This window comes from Lactuca sativa, chromosome 3 (genome assembly GCF_002870075.4).
Source record: "Lactuca sativa cultivar Salinas chromosome 3, Lsat_Salinas_v11, whole genome shotgun sequence".
Classification (NCBI taxonomy): Eukaryota; Viridiplantae; Streptophyta; class Magnoliopsida; order Asterales; family Asteraceae; genus Lactuca; species Lactuca sativa.
The window spans coordinates 14,957,344-14,966,060 of record NC_056625.2 but is presented as its reverse complement, the minus strand read 5'-3'; positions in this window follow the sequence as shown (position 1 = coordinate 14,966,060).

Below are 8,717 nucleotides of genomic sequence, written 5' to 3'. Positions count from 1 at the left end.
TGGAGGTTGATACGATTTAATGGGAGGATTATTTTTTTATTTAGACAGCGAACTCGTCGAGTTCTTCTCTTCGACTCTAGAGTCGCATCAACATCTTGCGATTTTAGGTTTTCTTTTTCTTCCTCTTGCACCTCTTTTGGAACTTCATCCGGGATCGGGGTCAGAAGAGTGATTATTTTTCCGCTCCTAGTTGTCACTATGTTGATTTGTGCGCCTCTCGGATTTTTCTTGGTATTACTTGGAAGTCCACTCGGTGCTCTTTTGTTGATTTGTAGTGCAAGTTGGCCTAACTGTTTTTCAATGTTAAGGATAGAGGCTTGTTGATTTCTCATTAATGCTTGTTTCTCTTTCATCATTGTTTGTTGTTCTCTTCTTGCAACATCGGTTTTGTTGTGTCTTTTCTCGGATGTGGCTACAAATCTTCTGAGCATATATTCAAAGTCCATTTTCTTCTCTTGCACTGGCTCCTTCTTTTGATACAAACCTCTTGTCTCCAGCATATATTTCTCCTCATTTGTCTTCTTGTATTCGTTATATGGTAGCCACTTTTTTTTTGGTTTTCGGGTTCGCCAATCCTCATCATATCTATCACCACTCGAATAACACACTTGCACTTTCTGGTTCCCATGCTCGTCTAGATCACAATCTTTAGTAAGGTGAGGATTGATATAATTTTCACATCCCACCCAAATAGTGTGGATGGATTGATCCATGTTTGTCATTCTTCGGTCCAAACTCTCCAATTTAGCCATCACTGTTTCCATGTTATCGGAAACTGAGTTTACTGCCGCTCGAGTTGGGTCATTCCTTGGGTTATGATATTCTCTAGGGTGCTTAGAGAATTCTTCAATTAGCTCCTTTATAACCGCGGGTGCTTTCTTCGTGAGTGGTCCTTGGGAATCAAGGAGCTGCCTAGTTGTCACGTTCACTCCATCATAGAAAATGGAGGCTTCTTGCTGAATGTTTAGATCATTGTGGGGGTAGTTCCTCAACAAGCCTTAGAATCTTTCCCACGCCTCATAGAGTGACTCGCCTACTTGTTGCTCAAATTTTTCAATGTATTTCTTCAATTTTGCTATTTTTGAGGGAGGACAAAACTGATCAATGAACTCTTCACGCAATTGAGCCCATGTGCTGATGGATCATGGAGGGAGTGATTTTAGCCAGTCTTTCGCGGCTCCCTTAAATGTGACCGGTAGAATACGAAGCAAAACAGTCTTACTAGGCACATTTGGGATGTTAAAGTAGTTGGCTATGTTGTTGACATCGTCGATATGCTTGTATGCATCTTCGTGATCTTTCCTATGGAATGGGATGTCCTTGAGTTGGGCTAGTATGTGACCTTTCAGCTCATAGTTGGTAGTTCCTGGAATCGTGGGTTGCACGAGTCCTAGCTTGGTATCATCACACATCCTTTTCTTTTACTTGCCCATGGTGATGTATGCGATGTCAGCCATGGTGTTATCGTGTTTGCTTTCTTGGTCGCTTTTTCTTCTTCAGTTTCTGCTTTGTACTTGGTATCCTCCTTCTTAGGGTCTTCGTCCTTCAATGCTATGTTGGATTCTCCCACTTTCTTTCCTTTTTTCATGCCAAAAACTGATTTGATATTCTTAAATGGTGACTTCTTTGGGGTTGCAGATTCTCCTACAGTTTTATCCTTTTCTTCCTAAGAGCTGATTCCGGGTGTTCAAGTGGTGGGATCAAAGGTGCGTTTGATCCATGGATCATAAAATACTTGAAAGAAAACAGAAAGTACGCGTAAAACGAACAAAACAAAATATAAAAACGAAACTGTAAAACGCGTCTACTCGTCAAGTTGCTTCGACTGGACTCGATGAGTTCAATGCCAACACAGAAAAATAAAAACGAAAATTTTAAAACATAAAAGCTAGTAACTTAAACTAATTAAATTAATAACAAAATTAGTAACTTTATGCAAGATAAATCTTAAACAAAGGATCGATAACACTAGCAATTAAAATTTATAAAAACTGTTCCTCGGCAACGGAGCCAAAAACTTGATGTGTGTAAAATGCACTAGTTTTAATCCTACTAATTCAAACACAAAATAAACACACGAAAGGCAGTGTAACTATCGAGTAGCGATATAGTTCAAGCAAGTAGGGTATCGAACACAGGGGACGGTAACAGTTAAGATTAACTACTAGAACTACCTAATTAAAAAAAAAGTAATAAAAGACGGTTTTCTCTAGTTTTGCAAGAATAGAAACTTAAGTAAACAAATAACACTTAAACAAAATAATTAACAACTAAAGCAAACTGAAGGTAACTAGATTCAATGATAAAAGAGACTTCTATTCAGATTCGACTCATTTATTCCTATGGTTGATTTCATGGCAAGTGCAATGGACTAATAAATCATTGGCTACCGATTCCTAATGTGATTAGATTCATGTTCACTATTACTAATCCTTAGTAAACAGGTTAATTCAAACTGTGGCCAATTGGTTAAACTAACATGGTACCTAGTATTTTATTCGGATCAAGTAAGACTTGTAATATTAGCTAACTAAATTTGTCAATTCAATTAAATCATGTATGGTTGTTCATCATACATGCTTACACATTAATGTACTTATTTTATAGTTAACCCTAGGTTCATATTCACTAATACTAGGCATATAATATTGTGTTCACAAAATTATATGATTCAAGCAATTAAGAAGAGTTTCATGCAAATCAACAACTTTATTATTAACAAAAAAATAATTATTATCAATACATAAGGGTCTTTAACAAGACAATTCACCAAATCAAATTAATCCAAGCAATAAAATCACACCATATTCATAAATTCATCTACTCTAAACAAAAGTTATAAGCTTTTAGCTCATATCTGCAGCAATTAACAACCTAAAAATGAAATCTAATGATGTAAGCATAGTTTATGCAAAAGATTAAGAAAAATAATAGTGTTTATTGCCTTTGATCTCTACTAACTTGATGTCTTTGTCAAATTCTAGAAAATCAAAGCTTCAAGAACCCTTCTGATCGCTAATGAGTCGCCAAAAGTCTTAAAAAGTTGTCAACCAATGTTTAGATTTCGGGAATGACCGATATATATATATATATATATATATATATATATATATATATATATATATATATATATATATATATATATAAGAATTTTCATAATTATGCACCGACTCGTCAAGTTACTAGACTGAATCGACGAGTTCTTTACTTAAAATGCGTGTACGGTGTGTACGGTAAGGCATTGCTGGTTCGTGAATATTCTGACCTACTCGTCGAGTAGATGGCCAGCTCACTGAGTTCTTCATCTTTTAAGCTTTATTTCTTTCAACTTTAATTCCCAAGCTACTAATTGATAGTTCTTCTTCCTTTTTCACTTGAGCATGTATTTAAGGCTGAAAACATAATTTTAACATAATTAAGTACCTTTTGTTCATGAATTGAGACAAAATAACCAAAAAGTATTAAGATATTATACAAAATAAATGATTAAATATGCACATATTAGATAGACTGTAGGCCGGTGAGGTGTTCCAGTCAGACTGAAGGCTCTGTGGGCGTACTAGATAGATTGTAGGCCAGTGGGGCGTTCCAGTCATGCTGACGGCCCTATATGCATGCTGCTTGTTTGTATATGTTATCTGTTTGTGTTGTGGTATTTTGGGGAAACTCACTAAGCTTCGTGCTTACAGTTTGGTTTATGGTTTATGATTAAATATGAACATCCTTGGTTTTCAACTGATTTGGACTTGGGGGACTTTGATTTTAAATAATGTTTTGGAAAACAATGGTTTTGTAACACTTCTTTTAATAAAAGGGTTGTTTTGAAAAGTTTTAAATTTGTTGAATTTTGGGGATGTTACAAGTTGGTATCATAGCCATGGTTTGAGTGAATTGGGGGAACACTCGTGTGAATCCAGTCTCAAACTAAGAAAAAAGGTTTTAAAAAATGATGTTCAAATTGTTTTCAAAATAATCAAAGAGGATGTGATGTGTACGATCAACAAGAGCCAGTAAGTTGACCCCAAATTACCACACAGTTATTTGAGATTGTGTTATGATATTTTAGAACAACGTGTTAGTAATAGGATAAGAATCTTTAGGAACTGTATGATAGAATTGTCTGATATAAGATGCCTTATCTCATTTAGGATCCCTTATTGATTGATGTGTGAATCTTTCATGTGTAAACTGACTATTGAGTGAATACGTTAAGTCACATGTTACATGGGTTAAATGATATTAGAATAAGAGATTTGGTCCTGCTGTCCAGCTCTTGTCTGAGTCTAACCGTTGTAGGATTGAATACTTTAGTCTAAGGTTGTTTAAGTCATGCAACATGTGATTGTATTCATGTAATAGTTATCTGACACCAATGGAGGGTCGTGTGGCAATTAGTGGTGGGATGAGTTAAGTGGGGTCAGCCAAATAGTTGCGTTATGTTTAATGTTCCTCCAGGAAGTGATAATGGAGTGCATAAGTTATGGTATGTGTGATGGGATGTTCTTGGTTATTCTATGCATTAGAAGGTTACCGCATGAATGTTGCTTGCTTTGTGCTTTATGGAACTCTTAAGTGATGTGAGTTAGCTACTAAGTGAATATGTTTGGTCACATCTGATAGAGGTTGAATAATCTCGAAGTGATGGATTTAACCCTATTGCACAACTCTCATCTGAGTCTAACCGTTGTAGGGATGAGTCTGTTACTTGAAGGATTATCTAAGATTTGTTGCATGTGATTGTATTCATGAAATAGTTAATTGGTATTATTGAGTGTTCTTCAGTAGCTGATGCTAGAGGAAGTGTGGAGGAAGTCATAGGAGAGCCTAAGAAGTATTTTTAGTGCGGTTGTTTCGCTGTGGAGCAAGAGATTGGAAGTATTTTATGGATAGGTCTTAGAGGACCCGAGATGATCCTTGAGGAAAGTATGGATATGTGTGGAAGGCAATATTGGGCCCGTACTACTGAAAGCATATGATCAATACTCGAATCGGAAGAGTTTTGGGGATTCTGAGGGCTGGTCGGAGGATGATAGCATGGTTGGATACCATGCTTCGTGGCAGTGGCTCTGTATCTGTTGATCTTTGGTTATGGTTGCTCAAGCATGAAGATGGGTCTGGTGTGTGTTTAGCCCCAAAGCGAAATCGGCTTGGATTAATTGATGCATACCTAGATGAGTTTGTTGTTTTCGAGGCCTCGAGGGTGTTGGCTTGAGGCCGTGCATTCGATTCATACGAATCAAGAAAGGAACGACCGTTATGATCGGCTTGGGATTGGTAGTTGGGACTTCAGGTTAGGAGGGTATGTTTTAGCTTATACTCTTGCAAGGAATCCTTAATGTTAAAGTCGTCATGATTGGAAAATTTCTGAGGTCTTCAGCTGAAATTCAGGATTTTCTTAGGATTTGATTGATCATTGTCTGGAAGATCATCTTGTATGTGTTATACATTCCAGGGTCATGGATGGTTGTACCCGGTTGATCCAGTTTGAGTTATGGTTTGGTTTCAACACCAGCGGGTGGTAGTTTGAACCCTAAGTGGGGGAGAACTGGGTATTCTGCTAGTAGGATCATCGATCTGTTCAGATTCATGGTATTGAGGAAAGCTTTTAGGGGTCTTGGTTCAGGGTTTGGCCCAGGAATTGGTATATAGTAGGTGGTAATCGTATGCATGGGTTTAGGAGACACATGGGTTGTCACTTAGCAAGAGGTGGGTAATCAAGGAGCTCGTTGCAGCTAATGGTCCCTTTTTGGGGGTGCCAATGAATAGATGGGGAGCCATTGGGATTACTCAGGTTGAGAATCGACGGCGGAGGGAAATTGTCTGATGGAGCTATGGATTTCTAATTATAATCTAGCTTGGGCAGAGATTGATCAAGGATTCAGTTTTAGAATTTCGTATGTTCAGCTTGGCAAGGGTTTTGATTCTTTGGATTAAGTGTTAGTGTGTCCTAGACCATTGGTCATTGAGTTTATCATTCAATGGAGATTCTTCGAAAGATTCAAGTGGCGACAGTTAAAGTTCAAGGAATGTGTCAACCTACCATCAAGTTCAATATGTTTTATGTTCCTTTGGTTTCTGGGTATGCTTACCCTCAATGGCAGTGTGGAATTTTTGTTCATATCAGGCTTGGGTTGGGTGGCATTCAGGGTCACTTCAGAAGTCTTCTCGAGTTGGTTGCGTATTGGTGGAACCTGTCTAGTCCCAATCAAGTATGGAATCTTGTTTCAATCAATCATGAGGATGTCTTCTATTAATGATTGAGGTCTGTTGTTCGATAAAACTTTGGTATTTATGCCCTTACGGATGAGGTTGTGGGTTCCCTAAGGATGTGAATTGTGGTAATTCATTGTGTGTATGTGGGATGGACAAGATGGCATTGGGGTGTGGATCGAGTGATTCACGTGGTTCTTTTGGGTGACAGCCTTTGAATTGGATCAAGGGTGCAACCATTATCCTGTTCTAGGGTCGTGTGTGACCATTATTTCATCAGGTTCTGCATTGGTAGCAGCTAATTTTGTGTAAGGGACTGGGTGTGGTCGTTTTATGCGGTTAGTGTTGAGAGGGACGTTGTTTAGGTCCCTGCAAGGCAGTAAAAAGAGGTTGAGAATCTTTGGGCCCGTGTTGTGGGTCGTGAGTGCCAGACAAAATATGTAATGTTGACAAGATCGACGTAATAGCAGGAGCATTCCAGGCATAGGTTGCGGGCCCAGTGATCATGATTGTAGATCTCTTTTGAGTATGGTACTTTCGGTATCGGTGCATTGATGGAAGTTGGGAGAAACATAATCAGCTGGTTTGGATAAAGGGAAATAATTAAAGGTTGTTGGGAGCATCAGTCGAATATTAGAAAGTCTCTACGAGATGTTTGTATTATAACACCATTTGCTCACAAGCTATCACAAGGGTTGATTATCAAGGTTGGGAACCGGTCATGAAGTCTCAAATCAAAATTTATTTGTTAATGTATCAGTGTTTTGCTTGATGCGGGTACATCTGAATTGTTAAGGATTGGAAGTAAGTGTGGAATTCCTAAAATTTTCATCTTTGCTCATAGGAGCAATGGTTAGAATGGCGTGTCAGGGAGTCACGGGTTAATTAAAGGCTTTTGGTGCATCTTATGCAATTAGGATTAGTGGAATATTCGAAAATAATATGTTTGGGTTCTTTCTGATTAGGAATTGGATTCCTGGTTTTGGAACTAAGTAGTGATGGTTGGCCTTTATCAGTTAACGTCAACATGAGCAAGGATTCGTCCGTCGTCAGTATGTGAGTTCTGCTTAGAATTGGTTCGATTAATGGAAGGCCATCATATGTTAGGGTCGACTATTATCAGGGATCTGGTAGGTGGTCGGGGGTATACGTTTTCGGGTATCTATAAATTCGTTCAAGATGGATAGGTTGTTCGGTTCGGGTTGTGAAGTCGAGTCTTTACAGGTGCAGTTTTGATTGATTTTATCTTTCTTGCCGTCCAACATTTTTCAGGGTTTTTAGTTTCAGGTATAGCGGTTGGATGCTCGTCGGCTTTGGGAAAATTTGAGATTCATTCTTCGTTAGGGCTTGTGATATCTTATATTATGGATTTGTTGGGATATTTATGGTGTTGTGTCAATTTTGATTATGCATCTATTTAGTCTCTATTCTTATCGGATTGGGCCTATCCATTTATTTAGTTAGGGTTAGACTATAAATATAACATGCATGTATTGTTTTAGGGTTAATGTTTTTGTAAGCCCTACATATCTTTACATATAAGTTTTATCGAACTCTTCTAAGATATTGATAATTGAGCATTCGGGACCTTTTCAATCACATTCAATCTCTATTCTTATTGTTTGTTCCATCAAAAACTGTTTTGAATATATTGATCTTCATTTTATTGTTTCAAGAATTGGTATTAGAGCAGGAGATTGTGTAATAGACACACATATCTTCTGTCGAGCTTACTAGGATTTTTTATTTTTTTTTATCAAATCTGTTCTAGGCTCTAGCCCTCTTCATCGCTTGTAGATGATAGATCTGGATTATTAGTTGACCCTAAACTCGATTAGTATCTTACACATCTGATTCTCTATAGTTTTAATTATCTTGTCAAAGATGAATCCAGAAGATCAACATACTGTTTTTTTTTAATCTTTCAAGTAACATTGGATCGACTACCAGGATCCTAACTCTTTTCCCACAAGACTATGAAGTTGGGATTTACACGTTGAAGACTACGCTCTCATTCATGAAGAGCATGCAACCCTAATATAGGATGCAATGACGAAGGAGACCTTCATGCACACCGCTACAAGAAAACTCATTAAGACTCAAGCTGAATATAATGAACTTCTTCTTAATGTTAAGGAAGTTGCTCAAGATGAAAAAGACAAGTTCCAGAGTAACATCAAGGCCATGTGAATAATCAGGTTTACTTTACCTCCAAACACTTTTCATGTGGTAAGTTCGTGTGAAAATTCAAAGGAAATATGGGACAGATTGAAGGAGATTTACTCTAGTGATGCAGATCTGGAACACTCTATACAAACCTTACTTTTGTCGGAGTTTAGTGCTTTCGCTCAGAAGCCAGAAGAGAAACTTGATCAAACTTTTAATCGGTTTAATCATCTCTTGAGTAGGATGCTTAAACACAATATTAAGTATGAGAAGATAGAGCAGAAAGTCACTTTTATGAATGAATTGAGGTCCGAATGGAAAGCAGTAGTCTCAACTATGAA